We start from the raw sequence: 19,451 nt of genomic DNA on the forward strand, positions 1-19,451 counted from the left end.
CGGGATGAGTCTCGGGGTGATTTTAATGATTAGAGCGTTGCCGGGAATTAAAGGGTAACAGGATATGAATTGTTGATGTTTGAGATTATCGAGAATAGCAGGAATTGGAGAGCGTTAATTATGATTAACGAGATAGGTGGGAAATACCAATTTTTCCCTTGGGAGCCTTTAGAAAACCTTAATTGACCTAGGGGTATTTTGGTCTTTTCACCCCTAGGATAGATATAAGTCATTTATGGCTGTAGAAAAGAAGAGAAAACAGAGTATAGTTCAAGAGCTTTCCCGTACCTTTTCTCCTTCAACTTTCTTTGTGTTCTTGAGGATTCAAGCTTGGGAAGTAAGTCTTGAGAGTTTGGGAGTGTATTCCACCATTGAAGAGCATCATAGTCTGAGCTTGAGGTAAGTTTCTAGCCATTAAAATCCCTTCTTTGCCCTGTTTTAGTTTTGGTTTTCAGTTGGGATTTCTAGGTTGAATGATTGGTTTTGTTGGGAGTTTTGGCTAGGGTTCTTATGGTTTTGATGCTTGGGGTATATGAGGATGGTTTTTGGGTTCATTTGGCATCAAAAATGGGATTTGGAAGCATTGGAATCAGGTTCGAATTGAAGGAGTCGAAGATGGAGGTTTCAGGGGAAAGCTGGTCTGGGGCTAGCGCTACAGCGCCCATCAGAGGGTGTTGTAGCGCTACATAGGATGTTTTCTGGGTGGTTGGGGGTACTGAGTATAGCACTGGGGCGCTAGGGAGGGAGTAGTGTTGTAGCGCTACTCTATTCCTCCATAATCCTGTTTTGAGTGTTTTTAAGGGTTTTTGGCTCGGGGTTTCAATCCTTAAGGCCTGGGATCGAATCTACTCACCGCGTGGGCATGTTTTGAGGTCCCGAGAGTGGGGTTTAGGTTAAGACCTTTTCATTGTTGATTTTCCCTAATGGAGGTTATAATTGGTTGTGATTAGGTAATCGCTAAGGAACCAAAAGGTTGATCGTTCTCAAGAGTCGTTCTTATTATATTTCTCGCTCGAACCGGAGGTAAGAAAACTGCACCCTGTGTATATGACATGCATGAATGTTATTGAGGCATGTTGGTTGATAAATGTGGACATTGATTGCATATTAAATGCTAGTGGATGTTGTTTACTTGTGTATGGAACTGATTAGTCAGGGACTGCACTGGTCGCGTATCACTGACCTAAGAGTCAGAAACGGCATAAACGTCCTGAACGCACGACTGAATGAAGATTAGATTTAATCGATATTAGGATTGAATGACTCTAAGGCATTAACGCTGGACTAACCCTAAGGTCGATGAAACCTATAAGCGCTTGGCTAGTCTAGGACTAGTTACTCAGAGCCAGGGCCTAAGGCCTAGGTGACTGTTTGTCACATGGCTAGGGAATGATGTTCCATGGTTATGACTCTATGGTCATGAGGTAGGTTATGTTGATGACTAGCCATCATGCACCTAACCTGTTTAAGCTAGTGAAAGGTTCACTTATCTGCTAAGCCCCAGTGACCCTATCATCACATGGCTAAAGGGAGTTGTACCCACCTTAGTGACTTTTCCAATTGTCACTTCTCTAGTTTGGAATGAAAGTCCTGGATGATTATTATGATCATTGTTGATATTATATCATGCTATGTTGTGTTTTCTTGCTGGGCCTTGGCTCATGGACGCTATGTGGTGCAGGTAAAGGGAAAGAAAATCTCACCCAGCCTTGAGTGGAGAGCTTAGGTGGTGATGTGTACATATGCGGCAGCTTGACCACCATGGCTAAGGAGTTCTCAGAGGAACTAGGGGGTTTACCCTATTTTTGCTGCTTAGGTTGGCGGGTTTGTAAATTTGAAACAGTAATGACCATTTTGAGTTGTAAATAACTTGTAAATGTTTTTATGGGCCCATGAATAGTTTTATGTATTTAATAAAATATATCATTTCCTTTTTATTGATTTTCCACCTTAGCCTGTCAATAACACTTAGAAGCACGTTTTAACCAAAGGACTCAGGTAGCGAGTCAAATTTCCGGTTCACCATTCACCGTAACTATTCTGGGGTAACCAGGGCATTACATATTGGTTATTAGAAATATGTGAATTAGGGTCTTAAATTTATGGTTAATTGGGTCTGATTGGGAAGTTTTATTAATGTGAAGTTCTGGAAAAGTGGCTGGGAGAAGCATGTAAAACACCCAGATTTTTTGGGTTCAAAGGGGACACGTCGCGACTAACTAGGCCAAGTCGCGACCCACCTCCCCCTTTGGCTTGGGTATTTGCTCTTTGACTTGGGGGCAAATCGTGACCCACTAAGCCAAGTCGCGACCCGCCTGGGGATTTTAGCCTGAGAATTGTTAAGGCTCGGGAGTTTGAGGTCTCGGAGGCTAGTTTCTGTCTCATAATTATTTATTTGGGTTGGGAGTTAACAATTACCCATTGGACACTGTGATTAGGTTTATCGCCGAGGCTCGAGGCTGAGGATCGTGCTCGGAACCATTTCATTTTCTCCATTCAGAACTAAAGGTAAGAAAACTGCACCATTGTGTGGCTGTGTTAGGACAAAGTTTCCCTATATTTGATACACATCTTGTATGATTGTGTTATGCCATGTGAGCATGAAATAAACGACCTAAGAGAGAGCCAGAGCTGACAATTTGTGCATAGGACGCGACTCGGCCACTGAGAGTTGAGGTCAGCTAGATGAACACTAGACTCGGCCTAAGCGAGCAACAGTCAATGGGTTTAATAAAGGGTGCGCCCTAAGGGCGTTGACCCTGAATATTGTTTGATGATTGTGATAAACTGTTGAATATAAATATGTTTTCTATGGTTAATCTAATGCTTATGGCTAGTTGAATATCTAGATGATTGACCTGTGATTCATTGATTGTCATCATTGATTATGTGTCTGCTATGTTGTTATGGTGTTCTTGTTGGGCCTTGGATCACGGGTGCTACGTGGTGCACATAAAGGAAAGGATAAATTGAACAACCATGAGTTGGAGAGCTTTGGGAGCGAGATGTACATTGTCAGCTGCTCGTCCACCACGGCCGAGGGAAAGTACAGGGACAGAAGCCTAAAACTTGTATTTTGCCATTAGAGTGGCCACTGGTTGTACGTAACTTTTGGAGTTTGTAAATTTGTCCTTTAAACCCTGTTTTTGGGATCCCGTGTGCTAAACATTTTTTTTTAATGATAATTATCTGTTTATGACCAAAATCTTTTAACCCTAACTTCATTATGACTTTAGGATCACATCTTTATTCAAATGACTTGATTAGCGAGTCCTGCACTATATTTTTTTAAAACGCACAGTGTAATGGTCTTGGTTATCCAGGGCGTTACAGTGTGTGTTTTTCATTTACTTTTTCATAAATGTTGTACCCCAAAATATATATGAGCTGAATCACTCAGCCCGGGGTATAGCTGACAGATAAGCGCATCGAGAAAATGTACAGGTTGAACATTTAGCTAACTCTGGTGTGAGCAGATCGAGTCAAACTTGACAGTACAATAACCAAATAATCTCCAGTTCGCCTCTTGCGCCAACAACCTAGTTCGAGATGTGTGATGGCTAGATCGCCTTCTAGAAGGAACTTGGCCCGTGTCGAGATAGGTTATCTCTCTGACATCTAGCTCGAAGAAAGTGTTCAGCTCGTGGAAGCCCGATCATGACGCATAGCGAAGGATCCCAAAAGACTCGGAGATAACTTGTACTCTCATTAATGCCAAGATTTTATTACACATTTATTACTCGAGATAACAGATCTAAATTCCATAGGTAATAATATCCCCATGTAAATGGGAGGTTATTCCGATTTATTATTTACCATATTTATGTACGCGGTTACCCAAAGCTGTCTAGGAAAACCCTCTATAAATATCAGGGGAATGGACAAAAAAAGGGACTCCTTCTTGATATACATAAACTCTGTTAAAATTGTAAGAAACAATTTCACCAGAGCCTAAAGGAGATTAATAAAATTGTCTTGTGGACTAGATTGATTTTAATCACTGTGCCACATTAAAGTGTGAGTGTCTGTGATATTGCTCATTTGTCTAATCACGATTTAGTAAGAAAGCCTAATATCTATGTTGTCGGATTTCCTAATCCACTGTTGGAAAAAAAACTGCATCAACAGATTGGTGCTTTCGTTGAGAGCTTATTAGTGCTTAATCCCCCACACAAGTTTCACCCAACACACACCATGGTGGTCACCCGTTCTATGCATGACAACGAGATGGAACAACCAGGTGATCATGAGGTGCATCATATGGCCGTTCCCACTGGAAAAGGCCTAGACGCTCAACACCGTCCTGGAAAGTAACACGTGGGCTAAGATGATACTGGGAGCTCAACATCACGCCCACCAAATCCCAATCTGGGGTATCTAACGACCATTGAGATAGAAAATGCCCAGTTAAGGAGCCACCATACTAAGGCTAATAAGCAGATTGAGGAGATCTTGGCTCAATTACCCCCTCCTGCAACCAATGTTAATATCAGAAGGAGGCAAAGGGGGACCCATAGGTCCCACAGGAATAATCGACCCAATCTCAGTAGTTCTGTTAGAACTACAACTCTGAGCTCCATATCTTCAGAGCAGAATCAGCGGAATACTCAACCTGCCAACCCTCATAGGAGCCATCAACCACATGTCAGTCGATCTGTTAGAACTTCGACCTCGAGCTCCGTGCCTTCTAAGCAAATTCCACGAAATGTTCAGAACAACCCAACAAGGCGAGTTGGGACTAATTAAAGGAGGAAAAACATCCCAGAAAATCCATCCGTGCCACGATCAGAGCCTTCAGCGTAGAGAAATGAATTGGTTCTACCTCCAACCCGGGAGATTGGGGTAGAATAGAGACGGACTAACCTAGTGCGCCCTGATGGAACGAGGATAGCTTCACCGATAAGACCCCCACGCCACCTCGCCCACAGAGGAACACTCTAGCTTGAGGGGAGAGCAGGAGAAATCGTCTTGCCTCAGAAGACTTCTATGTCCCACGATCTCGTGCTAATAATCCAGGTCCTCCATCCCAGCCACGGGCTGTAAGTTTCGTTAATGGAAGTTACTAGACGGAGAGCCATCGTGGAGGCAGGTCTGAGAGTAACCTGAGGAATCATTTGAGTTCTGTTCAAAGTCTTCGTTCCAACCCACATCCCGACCTGCGTGATCATCTGAATTCACAAAGGAAGTATCCAATTCGCCATGATGATTTGTGTTATACTCAGCACAAGGGAGATTTGTCTATCGTATGAGATAATGGGAATGTCCCACCTAACTGAGCTCAAGCTTGGAAGGAAAACAACCCATCTAACGCGTACAATAGGATGGGGGCTAGTGATCAGCTCCCAAATAACCTAGAGGCCAAGGATCCAACCCTCGAGCGACTGGCCTCGATGGAAAAACAGATGAAGAGACTCCTATCTGGAAAAGGAGTCGATGATTGTGATTCCAATGAGAAGCTCAAGCCGTTTGCTCCAAACATTGCGGCATCTCTGTATCCTATTGGCTTTAAGATGCCGACCATGCCCGCATATGATGGAAACACTAACTTGTCCAACCACCTTGGGACATTCAATACGTTAATGATGGCCCGCAATGTTGGGTTCGACTTAAGATGTATCTTGTTCCCCGCAACTCTGATCGGACCTGCCAGATTATGGTTCAACAAGTACAAAAAACATTCAATCACCTCATGGAAGAAGTTGTCTTCCAAATTTAAGAGACAATCCAAGCTTCGAAGGAAACTCGCATTGAGGCCGATTCGCTGGCTAACATAAAATAGCAACCTGGTGAGTCCCTAAAAGCATATATGAACCGGTTCACCAATGCAGCAGCACGAGCTAGGGATGTTGGTGATAGTTCCAAGCTCATGGCGATGAGGACAGGGATCACTTTAGAAGGTGATTTATGGCAAGAATTCCAACAAAAAGAAGTAAAGAGTGTAGATGAATTCCTGGCCATGGCTTAGAAATAGATAAATCTGGAGGAGGCGCGATCTATTGTCGCAGTAACCATTCAAACCCCTGTTCAACCTGTTGGAGCGGTGGTGGATGTTATAGCTATGGATGAACCTGCTACCCAGAATAACCAGGCGGGGAACAATAAGCAGAAGGGGAATGGTGAGGGGGACCAGAACGAAACCAAAAAGAACAAGCCCGGAGAAAATTTCAAGCCCATCTATGCCACCTATACCAACCTGATTGATACGTGACAACATATTTACTTGGCGAACTGTAATCGCCTTCCGTGGAAGAAGCCAAAGCCTTTGAGGTACTAGATGGTGAAGAGAGACCCCACTAAGTTCTACCGATATCACAACGACATCGGCCATAATATTGATGCTTGCCGACAACTAAAGGACGAGATCGAAACTCACATCCGAGTTGGACCGTTATCCTAGTATTCCCAAAACCAAATAGTTCCCAATCAGCCAATTGAGCAAAATACTCATCCAGTTCCAGAAAATCCAATCGGCCATCCTGGCCTCAGATAGACCAGGGGAACCAAGTCGTCCCCCCTCCAATAGTAGGAGGGGATATAACCACTATTGTCGGAGGACCCCATTTGGTGGGCACAAGTAATGAGGCTAAAAAAGGAACATATAGGAGTTTAAAACCCACAACGATACTGAATTTATCTTGGAGCAAAGGTTATTAGAACAACAACGGTTGGAGAAACAACCATTCATTTTCACGGAAGAGGACACTAGCAACGTTTAGTTCCCGCATAATTATCTGCTGGTGGTAACCGTTAAGCTCTCCAATAAGAGGATATGAGGATATTGGTTGATAACGGGAACTCAGTAAATGTGTTATTCAGGTCCACCCTAGAATAGATGAGATTTTTCGTAACCGATCTTAAGGCGACCTCAATGACCTTATACGAGTTCTCAAGAGAACGAACGACAACCATAGGGATGATCGGACTTGTAGTTACGCTAGGGGATGATACGCGAACTATTTATAAAATGCTTAACTTTGTCATAATCGATTGTCCAGCTGCATACAACATGATTTTGGGACGACCCGCACTGAGGACTTTTGAGGCTATCACCTCGATCCGACACCTAGCGATGAAGTTCCCCTCAACCTCAGGTATATGTACCGTGAGGGGAGACCAACTTGTTGCCAAAGAATGCTACAACATTGCCATGAAGGGAAAATCACAACCCGGGCAACAAGCAATGGTCATTATTGAGGGAGGAGAGGAGCCACGGGCAATGAAAATTTCCTATGTGGCGGAAGAACCTCAGGAAGGAAGTAATGAGGTTGCCCAAGGAGATGACATTGATCCATGATTAGGTGAAGATAAGTCTAAGCTCCAAGCATTGGAAGAGCTCGAGGAAATAAGTATCGACTCAGAAGTACCTTCAATGGTAGTAATAGTTGGAAAAAATCTTGGATCTGAAAGGAAGAATGAGCTGGTTGAATTTTTAAGAAATAACTTGGACATCTTTGCCTGGTCACATGAAGATATGGTGAGAATCAGTCTGAATTTAATAATGCATACTCTGAATTTGGACAGGAATGTGCCTACAAAGGCACAAAAATGAAGGATTTTGGGGAAAGAGCGATCATAAGCTTTAGAGGAAGAAGTAGCTCGCCTACTCAACTGTGGATTCATTAGGGAAGCAAAATATCGGACCTGGGTTGCTAACCCTGTTTTGGTCCCAAAATCCAATAGAAAGTGGAGAACATGCATTGATTTCTCTGACCTCAATAAGGAAAGTCCTAAGGATTGTTTTCAAGTACCTCGAATCGATCAGTTGGTAGACGCAACAGCTGGTCACTAGCTCATGTCTTTCATGGATGCGTATTCTAGATATAACCAGATCGCGATGAACCCTGCAGACCAAGAGCACACTAGCTTCATGACTAAGCATAATGTATATTGCTGCAAGGTTATTCCATTCGGGCTAAAAGATGTTAGTGCAACGTACCAATGGCTGGTCAACAAAATATTTGTTAACCAGATCGGAAAAAATGTGGAAGTATATGTCGATGATATGCTGGTTAAATCAAAGACTGCCAATAACCATGTATTTGACTTGGAAGAATGTTTTGGCATGCTAAGAAAATATGACATGAAGTTGAACCCACAGAAGTGCACCTTTGGGGTTTCGTCGGGAAAACTTATGGGCTTTATAGTCAACACAAGAGGGTAGGGCGAACCCAGAGAAGATCATGTCATTATTGGAAATGCCCTCGCCCAGGTCGCATAAAGAAGTATAGAGCCTTACTGGAAAAGTAACGGCCCTAAGCCGCTTCGTTTCAAAGTCAACTGACATCTGTCTCCTATTTTACAACTTGGTCAGAGGAAACAAAAAGTTTTGATGGACCAAAGAATGCGAGCAGGCATTTCACGATCTGAAAAATCACCTAGCTGAGCCCCCCATACTATCAAAATTGGCAACTGGAGAATGTTTTCTCGAGTGGAAAATGCAGTCAGCGCCGTATTAGTTCAAGTGGAAAATCGGGCACAAAAACCGTTGTACTACATGAGTAAAAGACTACTGAGAGTTGAGTCTCGATATCCTTTAATAGAAAAACTCGCATTTTTCTTAATCTTGGCCTCAAGAAAACTTTGTCCATACTTTCAGTCCCACACCATCCACATCTTAACACATCAACCTTTAAGGAAGGTCTTGCAGAAGCCTAAAACATCGGGGCATTTGCTTAAGTGGGCCATCGAACTCAGCCAGTTCAAGATATTGTATATGCCACACACAACAATCAAGACTCAAGCGCTCGCTGACTTTGTGGCTGAGTGTCAGGTTTTCAAGATGAGCCAATGAGAGAACCGGTGCAAGAGTTGTGGAAAATCTTTGTTGATGGGTAATCTAACGAGAACGGATCTGGAGCTGGGATAATTCTGATCTCACCTGTGGGACATCGATTCCATACAAACCTAAGGTTCAAGTTTGAAGCATCCAACAATGAAGTAGAGTATGAAGCTCTATTGGCAGGAATACGAGTGGCAAAAGAATAAAAAAGCAAAGGTGATCCAATGCTATAGTGATTCCTAAATCGTGGTTAATAAGATATTAGGGGAGTATCAAGCTCGAGGTATCAAAATGGCGGCTTACCTAGCTAAGGTTAGAGATGAGTTGTCTAAGTTTGAGTTCTACTCAAATGATCAGGTACTCCAATGTTGATGCTTCAGCCTGACTTGCAACCACCAAAGAGGCGGATACACTAAACGTAGTCCCATTGGATTTCTTAAAACAACTAAGCATAATGAAAGAAATGGTTGAGGTCAGAGTGATTGACACAAAACCGACCTGGATAACCCTCATTGTGGAATACCCCACAACTGATAAAGTGCTAGATGACCTAAGGGATGCACGAAAATTGTTATATCAAGTCCCACGGTATGTTATGGTTGAGGGAATTCTATACCGACGAGGGCATTCGCTGCCCCTCCTACGATGTGTTCTACCCGAAGAAGCACATACCATACTACAAGAGATACATGAAGGCTTTTGCGGAGACCACACTAGGGGGCAAAACTTAGCCCTAAAGATATTGAGATAAGGCTATTTCTGTCCTACACGCAAAAAGGATTCGGCCTTGTACTTACAGAAATGCAACAAGTGCCAACTCTTTGCCAAGGTTGCTCGAGTAGCGCCCATTGAGTTAACCATGATCTCATCCCTAATCGTTTGCAGAATGGGGGATTGACTTGATTGGTTCGTTACCAACAAGAAAAGGAGGAGTTCGCTATGCAGTTGTCGCCATCGACTACTTTACGAAGTGGGTCGAGGCTGAGCGCTTGGCGACCATGACCTCAAAGAGAGTCTTGGATATTGTTGTGAAGAACATCTTGTGTTGTTTTGGGCTCCCGAAGAAGATTTTATCTGATAACGGAACTGAGTTTGATAGTGATCTATTCACAAACTTTTGTGAGAAGTACAACATAATCAAGAGTTTCTATTTGGTGGCATATTTGCAAGCTAATGGACAGGTCGAGGCCATAAATAAAACCATAAAGACAAGCTTAAATAAGCGATTAGATGAAGCCAAGGGATTATTGTAACACCCTGGATAGCCAAGACCGTTACACTATATGTTTTAAATAATGATAGACTCTCTCAACGAGTCTCTTGGCCATAAACGTGTAATTAATCATGATTAATAGTTTAGGGATAATTTTTTTGTTCAAATGGAATAACCCTTTCTTTAAAGTGTTTGTGTTCATACATGGGATCCCAAAATAATGTTTAGAAGGCTAACTATAGTTCAAAAGGTACAACCAGCCTACCTAAGCAGTAAATTAGGTTTTGACCCTAGTTCCTCTAAGAATACTTAGTCGTGGTGGTTGAGCAGCCGCATATGTACATGTCGCCACCAAAGCTCTCCAACTCATGGCTGGTCTAGATTCCTTTTCCCCTTACCTGCACCACATAGCACCCGTGCACCAAGGCTTAGCAAGAAAACTTAAATATACTCCTAAGTAATTAACAACATATCATAGAACCATAATACGTGATGGACCCAAAATGGGTATGTTTTAAATATTTATATCGCAAGCGCACGAATCGTTCATATAGAATAGTGATCGTGTAAGTAAGGATGTTGAACCCAAAGGAGTTGTCTAAAATAAAAAAGAACACTATTTTAAACCAAAATTAATAAATTATAACCTTGCTCCAAAGATTGATGAAATTTAATGTCATGAACATAAAATAAAAGATTTAAAATAAAGCTATTTAAGAGAATAAAAATAAACCAATAATGATTTGAAAATAAGTGTTAAAAGGAAAGATTATTAAGATACTTGAATCCACAAAATGTAAGTTTAATAATACTTATTAGTATATTGATTCCCAAGTTTTAGTGATAGTTAAAATAAGTCAAACTATCATTTTCCAAATAAATTTATAATTTTAAGCACAAACTATTTCTAAAAAGATAGAATTTTTATTCACTTTTCAAAAAAGTATAATTTCAAAGTATTTAATGTGAATCAACCTAATGAAACAACAAAAAATCAAATAACATTATTTATAAGGCAAAACATAATATTTTTGTTCTAAGCATTGGATGTATACAATTTAATGACACATCTTACACAAAGAATATTATGTTTTGCAAAATGAAGAACAAAGTGCAATATTATTTAACAATCCAAAATATGAGATATTAAAGAAGAAAGACATATATGACGAAGAAAAATCCATAAACTTTGTTGCATTACAAGGGAAATCAACATACAACATAAATATTATCTAGTTACAAGTTGCTTCATTATGACCTTAATAATCTTATGAAAAAGATTAGAAGCACATAACTAGAATAGAAATTACAAAATGAATAAAATACATACTTGAAAATGCTCTTGAAAAACACCAAAATGGAAGAGACAATGGTAGAGAGAAAATGGTAGAAAAGATGATGGTTACCCAAAAATTTTGCACACTAAAATGGTCTTGAAATTGCATATTTATAGCCAAAATGAGAGCATTAAAATAATCAACTTAAATTAATTAAATTGATTAGATTAATTTAATAAAGTAAATATGGTAAGTAGGGGTAAATTTTAGGGTGTCATGATGAATTTTGTAGTGAAAATGTGCAGATAAGTTGGGTAAAAAATGACATTTCTAGACATAGGGGACAAAGGTACATTGTTGGGTTGAAGACACCATTCTTCTTTTACTTGCTTGGGCTGGCAAACGGCTTATGAGGCTACTAGGGGTGCTAGTAGGTGGTTCGGCCCAAGGGCTGCAAGCAGCCCAGGAGGCTGGGAGGAGCTTCGGCCCAGATGGCTGGGAGGAGGCAGCTTGCAGGAGATTGGGCTTCTGGCGAGCCTGGAGGGAGCTGGTGTGTGGGCCTTGGGGAGCTTGGTTGGATAGGTAGGCCCGAATGGTGGGGAAGGTGGCCTACGAGCTGCAAGCTTGGGCCATGGAGGCTTTTCTTTAGTCTTTTCAAAATTGCTATTTTTTTCCTTTCTCTTCTCTTCTTTATTTGCAAGCATAAAAAAAATGCAAAATACATCCTACAAAATAAATAAACATTAAATTATAATAAAATATTTTTAATTATAAAATAAATTATATTAAGTTCATGAAAATATTAATTAAAATTTAATTTACTTTGGAAATTAAGTTCAATAAAATCACATTTTTTAACTTTCAATCTAACAACACTAATTTCAAAAAATTAAACTACAACATATTATAATAAAATATCTATAAAAACATATAAAAATCTAAAAAATTACAATAAGACTAATAAATTCAAAATTACTTAAAAAATTTAATAAATTAATTAAAAACTCAAAGACTAAGAAACAATTAGAATAAAAAATGTGGTAAAATAACTCTATTTTGTAGAGTTATCAATACGCATGTCTAGCAGTAATAACCCTACTCATGCATGCATTATATTAAGATAAGTGACTACAATGTCACACCAGGGACCGTTGCCCTAGATATGTAACCATAGAGTCACCCCAGGGCTACTTCCCTGAATAAATGTCTAATAAGTCATATCGAGTCCCGTTGCCCTAGGATATGGGACTATAGAGTCGCCTCGGGGCCTACTGCTATATCCTCTGTATAACCACCTTTAGAGTTGGCCTAGCGTACCTGGTGCTTTAATTTTCCAACGACCATAGGGTCGGTCAAGCGTATATCACGCTCCTGATTAGGCCTAACCATATCGACCAACACTCATCACGCTATTGCCGCCCTTGACTTATAGGTCAATGATTTTTGTTGACGGTAAGAACTCGCCAACTATGTTTGATCAAAAACTTTTTGAGTTGTAATTGAAGCGAACTTAAATCGACTGAACTTCAAGTAAACTTTCTGATGGCTTCAAGAACACAGAACATAGATGCTAGAGTTTTAGAATGGAAAATAGAGAGAATGCAGACTGTGTTTTTTCATTAGCAATGGCTAATTATAAAACTCCCCGAAATTCGACTCCCTTCTAAGGTGAAGGGAGGTCATGTTTATAGGAGAGTACTTTTGCTCACTGTACATGGTGGTCCCAAGGGAACATGACCCTGCATATGCAGTCTACGGATGGTAGTTGTAACACCGTGGGTAACTAAGACCGTTACACTGTGTGTTTAAAATAGTGCAAGACTTGCTAATCAGGTCGTTTGAACATAAATGTATTTCTAAAGTCATTTGACAGGTTACAGTTAAAATATTTTGATCATAAAAAGATTGATTTTCAATAAAATAAAAGTTTGATACACGGGATCCCAAAAATAAGGTTTACATGGTGGAAACAACTCTCAAAAGTTAATACAACTATAGCCAGTCTAAATGGAAAAATACATGTTTGAGCTCTAGTTCATGTAATTCCCTTGACCGTGGCGGTCGAGCAGCTGTCGATGTACACTTTGCCCCCAAAGCTCTCCAACTCATGGTTGCTCCATGTGACAGTCAGAATCCTGTAATCCGTAAGGGGAAAGACCGGGTGAGCTGTGCAATCCCACACCAGTTGGGGAAGGTCAACTGTGATGATTCTAAGACTGTGTAGGTATGGGACTACACAGTTGAAGAGGGCTTAAATGGATTGATGGGTACTACCTATACCAGGAAGGTGCATCTTCTTTTCGGTAGCCCATCACTTAAGAACTCCATGGTTAAGCGTGCTTGGCTTGGAGTAATCTAGGGATGGGTGACCTCCTGGGAAGTTTTCCCAGGAAGTGTGCGAGTGAGGACAAAGCACGCTGGAAAGGCTTGTCTTGGTTTGTAGGGCCAGTCGTCATTCCAGAAAGCAGCCATAGTGACGTGGGGCGTCACAGTCCAACTACCCTTTTCCTTTACCTGCACCACGTAGTACCCGTGAGCCAAGGCTTAGCAAGAAAACCCTAATCAACAAGCATAGACAGCAACAAGAGCATATAACAAACTTCAATCCAATTAGTTCAATTAATCAGCAGAATACAAGTATTAAGTTAGGCAACGTTAAACATATACTTTCAAATGTATAACTCAATCTGTAATACAAATATTTTGGTGTCAGTGCCCTTAGGCCGATCCCTCTGGTTCTTTAGTTTATCCCGGCTCGCTTAGGCCGAGCTGCATTTAGTACGCTTATCATCAGCCCCGACACCCTTAGACCGTACTTTGACATCACACATAATAGATATACAATTCACAGAACACATATGTTCAATTACAGGGAATCTTAGTCCTGATCAGAACAACATGGGTGTAGTTTTCTTACCTCAAGTCCCGAGAGCAGGATAAAGAGCAGTCCCGAGAATGATCCTCAGTCCTGAGCAACAATGGATAACTATCAATTTCTAATCCAAATAAATGTTTTGGAAACCAATACTAGCCTCTGAAACCTCGAATTCTACTAAATCGGGTAGTAGAATTTGTCTCGAGCCCTTAGGTTTAAATCTCTGAGACTCCCTGAGCCTAAAAACAAACCTAGGTTATGATTTCCTAGGCAGGCTGCGACCTGCCCTTAAGGTTCGCAGTGCGCCTCTAATCAAAGGCGCCAGCCTCATCCTCCAGGGGGGAGGCGGGTCACGACTTGCTCCCTAGGGTCGCGGTGTGCCCATAAATAAGCAAGCCCTCCTAGGGCCTTCTGGGCACGCGGGCCACGGTGCCCATGAACTGGATCGCAGCGCGCCCCCGTGAACCCAGAAATCCCTGGGTTTCCAATGTTTTTCCCCAACTCTCAGCCCCAAAATCCAACCATAAAACATACCCAAGCCAAAACTAGGTTCACATTTTTCAGTACTATTTAAAATACAATCCATATAACCTAAAACACCAACTCAAATTCCCTTCAATCCTAACTCAATAACTAACCCAACCACCCTTAAACAATACCAAACCCAACAGAATTCAACAATTAGAAGTTAGAATCTTACCCCAGTTGATAGCCTAATCTCCTAAAAAATTCTTTGACTGATGCTAGCTTTAATTCCACAGGTTCTCCTAGCTCAATTCCCAGCTTAATTCCTTGAGTTTTTCTCCTTCAAGCTTCAAAGTTTTTGTAACGACCCAAATTCGCTAATAAGGCTTAAGGGCCTTGATTAGCGTGCCAGGAGGGCATGATGGGATTTATGTGTGATTTTATGAGTTAAATGCATGGTTATGATTTAAAGCATGTTTTATGACTAATTGAACATTCGAGATGCATGACTATGTGGTTAGTATGCATGTTAGGTGAAATAAATATGCATGTAGACCCCGTTTGCATGATAGGGGTAAACTGGTAATTTTAGCCCGCTGAGGGCATATATGTGATAATTGCATTCTGTAAATTGTACCACGTGAGTGTGGTGTTATTATTGTGATGCACGTGCCGAGACAGTCCTAGAGAGTTAGTTTACTTAAGAGTCACAACGGGATTTCTATACCCGGCTCGGGAGGAGCCTAGGGGTACCTTGGGAATTTTATGTTTAAGTTGAGGTTTAGCGGGTTATGGTTATTGGTGATTGAGTAACCTGGGTAACCGTTAGTTACTGCTGAGAGTAACAAGTTTAGGTGAAAGAAATGGTGGAATTGCAATATAGGAGAAATGACTAGTGTGCCCTTGAGGTTTAGTTGGCAAAGGGTTTTGATGAAGGGGTAAAATGGTCATTTGGCAAGGGGTTTAGACAAATTTGAGCTGTGTTATAGGGGTACACGGTTTGGGCTTGGCATATATGTTGGGTTTTGATAAAATTAGAAGAGAAGAAAAGAAAAGCTAGAAGAAGAAGAAGAAGAAGAAGAAGAAGAAGAAGAAGAAGAAGAAGAAGAGAAGGAGCTGAAATTTGGAGACTTGGAGATGGATCTAGGAAGCAAAGAGTGAATTCTCCACTTGAGGTAAGAAGTTTTATGCAAATTTAGGGCTTGTTTCTGTTTTGATTTGAGAAATCTAAAGCTTGAGTTTAGTTTCTAGGTTTTGTATGAGTTACTGAATTTAGGAATCTAAGGGGTGGACTTTGAGAGTGATTGTGTTATTGAGTTGGATTATGATGTTTATGGGTTGATGTATGGTCTATTTGAAGTTTGAAATTGGTTTTGGGGCTTAGGTGTGAGTTGGGGATGTTTTGCGAGTGTTTTGGATGATGAAATGCAGAGGAAAAACCCAGTTTTTCTGGGTTCGCGAAGGAGCGCCGCGACCCTGTTCTTGGGCGCCGCGGCGCGAGGCTGTTTTCAGTCAGGGGAGCTTTCTGACTTCGCTGGGCGCCGCGGCCCTTGCGGGTAACGCCGCGGCGCTATGCCTTTTTCAGGATGGGAAATTTTGCATTTTTGGGCATTTGTTCCAGGGGTTCGGGGGATGTTTCCGATGGATTGTTTTAGGAATTTGGGAGTCCCGAGAGTGGGGATTGGTCCCGGGAAGTGGTTTTGAATTGATTAGTATTAAAGGATGTTTTATGTGTGTTGTGACTAGGCTATTGGAGAGGCTCGTGCTAGAGGACTGTGCTCGTGACTTTGGTGCATTGTGAAGCTCGGGATGCAGGTAAGAAAACTATAACACCCGTAGGATGGGGCATGGGCCCATAGTGTGATTGCGGGGCACGACCCTATATTGCATGTTGCATGATGAGATGATTGCAGGGCACGACCCTATATTGCAATACATGTTAGGGTGTAGATTTAAATGAATTGATGTTTGTTTGAATGTGTTTGATTTATGCTATATATGTGATTATAGTGAAATGAACGGCTATGGCCAAGGGCGGCAAGGCCGAGAACGGCAGCGGGGCCGGAAGTAACACTTAGCACATGGGATGCTTATGGTCAGGGTGGGACCCAGAGGATATATGTGAGATCCTTACGGTGAGGACCGAGACCCCAGGCTGCGGTAAGGGATCTGGGGCGGCATGGCCGTGTTTGCTTAGTCTAATGGTTGACTTGTTTATCTGTGGATTATCTGATATGATAAACTGTATAGATTGCATATGTTATGTACTGCATGAGTTTTCTTGCTGGGCTTCGGCTCACGGGTGCTCTGTGTTGCAGGTAAGGGCAATGTCTGAGTCAACCAACCATGAGTACGGAGAGCGTGAAGCGACGCGTACATGTTTGGCCTGCCCGACTGCTTTGGTTGGGGGTTTATTCGAAAATGGCTGTAATAATCTATGATTTTATAACTGATCAATTGTAAACTTATTTCAAGATGTAAATAGTTTTCAAACCTTATTTTGGGATCCCAAGTGTTTAATACTAGAAGTTTTTAATGAAACGACACATTTTCAAAGATTACAGCCCTAACTTTTAATTAGTCACACTTTTGTTTCAAAACCTCGGTTAATGAGTTCATTGCACACTGTTTTGTCTTAAAACTCACTTAGTAACGACTCTAAGGAAGTAGGGCGTTACAGTTTTCTTTAGGTTCAAAAGAGGGAAAGAAAGAACGTGAGTGTTAGAGAGAGAGAATGCTGAGAGCCTTCCTTAGTGATTCTGGTCTTTTCCTAAAGTTTCTGAGTATATCCTTAACTCAATGACAAAAATTGTAACGCCCTGGGTAACCAAGACTATTACACTGTTTGTTTAAAATAGTGCAAGACTCGCTAATCGGGTCATTTGAACTAAAATGTGTTTCTAAAGTCATCTAACAGGTTAGGGTTAAAAGATTTTGATTATAAAATGATTGATTTTCATTAAAATAAGAGTTTAATACATGGGATCTCAAAAATAGGATTTACAAGGTGGAAACGACTCTCAAAAGTTAATACAACAATACCCAGTCTAAATGGCAAAATACAGTTTAGATCTCTAGTTCCTGTAATTCCCTTGGTCGTGGCGGTCAAGCAGCTGTCGATGTGCACTTTGCCCCCAGAGCTCTCCAACTCATGGTTGGTCCATCTTTCCGTTGCCTTTACATGCACCACGTAGCACTCGTGAGCCAAGGCCCATCAAGAAAACTAATTTCAATAAATAGGTACTAACAGAGCATACATAGAAAACCTTAGATCAATCAGTTCAATAGCAACAAAATACAAGTACTAAACTAGACAAGGATAAACATACACCCTTAGGCCGAGCCCTCTAGTTATTTAGCTGATCTTGGCTCGTTTAGGCCGAGTTGCGTTCAGTACGCTTATCATCAGCCCCGGCTCCCTTAGGCTGTACTTTTACATTCCATGTTACAGTCATATAAGTTACAGAACACACATACATTCAATTCCAAGGTATCTCAGTCCCGATCACAACCACATGATTGTGGTTTTCTTACCTCAAGTCCCGAGCGTAGGAGAAAGAGTGGTCTTGAGCATGATCCTCAGTCCCGGGCCTTAACGGTAACCCTAGTCACAAGCGATAACTTAACTATCAAATTCTAATCCAATTAAATGTTTTGCAAACAAATACTAGTCTCTAAGACCTCGAATTATACTAAACTGGGTAGTAGAATTCATCCCGAGCACTTAGGTTTAAATCCTCGAGCCTTCCCAAGCCTAACAAGAAACCTAGGCCATAACTGTCTAGGCGGGCCGTGACCTGGCCCTGAGGGTCGCGGCGTGCCTCAAGTTAGAGGTGCAGCCTCTTGCTTCTTGGGGGGGGGGGGGGGGGGCCCACGACATGCCCCCTCGGGTCGCGATGCGCTATAAGTTAGTAGCCCTCCCAGGGACTTCTGGAGCATGCGGGCTATGACGCCCATGAACTGGGCCGTGGCGCGCCTCCGTGAACCCAGAAACCTCTGGGTTTCTAGCGTTTTTCCCCAACTCTCAGCTCCAACATCCAACCTTAATGTACATTCCAGTCAAAACCATGTTCAAATTTCCAAACATCACCTCAGAAAAAACATCTAAAGCCTAGAATATTAATTCAATTTTTCGTAAACCCCAAATTAAGAAGCTAACCCAAACATTTCTAAACCTATCCAAACTCAACCAGAATTCAGCATAATAGGGCTTACAATCTTACCTTGATGATGACCCTGCGCTGCACTTCAACACTCCTAACTTAATTCTCATTGATTCCACTACTTCCAGCCCCAATTCTAACCTTTCCTTCAAACTTCAATGCCTTAGAGAGAGAGAGAGAGAGAGAGAGAGCTGGGACTTCTAACACCTTCTAATTAATTCCTGAAGGCCAGTTCACTTTATCCCCTAACTAAATGGACCAAAATTCCCCTGAAATCAACTCAACCTCCCACATGCCCTTAAGGGTAAAATGATCATTAATCCCGATTCCCGCTAATTCCTCGAGTCATCCTACCAATTCCCAATTAATCCTGCCATGTCCAACTAACTACCAAATACTTACCCGTTATTTGATAAATCCCAAATATACATTAAACTTTCCAAAACACCCCTATGCTCACCTCGAGCCGAGTATTAAACCCCGTTGTGACTATTCCTCTAATCTGCTCACTAGGATCGCCTCGAGCCATATACTGCAAATATATCCACATAATAATGTGGTCTCAATCATTGTACACATATAATCACATTTATGCCCATAGTGAGCTAAAATTACAGATATGCCCCTATAAACAAGAACGGGCCCACATGCATATTTAATACTCATAAACATGCATCTA

The sequence above is a fragment of the Humulus lupulus genome, chromosome X, assembly GCF_963169125.1.
Source record: "Humulus lupulus chromosome X, drHumLupu1.1, whole genome shotgun sequence".
NCBI classification, from domain to species: Eukaryota; Viridiplantae; Streptophyta; class Magnoliopsida; order Rosales; family Cannabaceae; genus Humulus; species Humulus lupulus.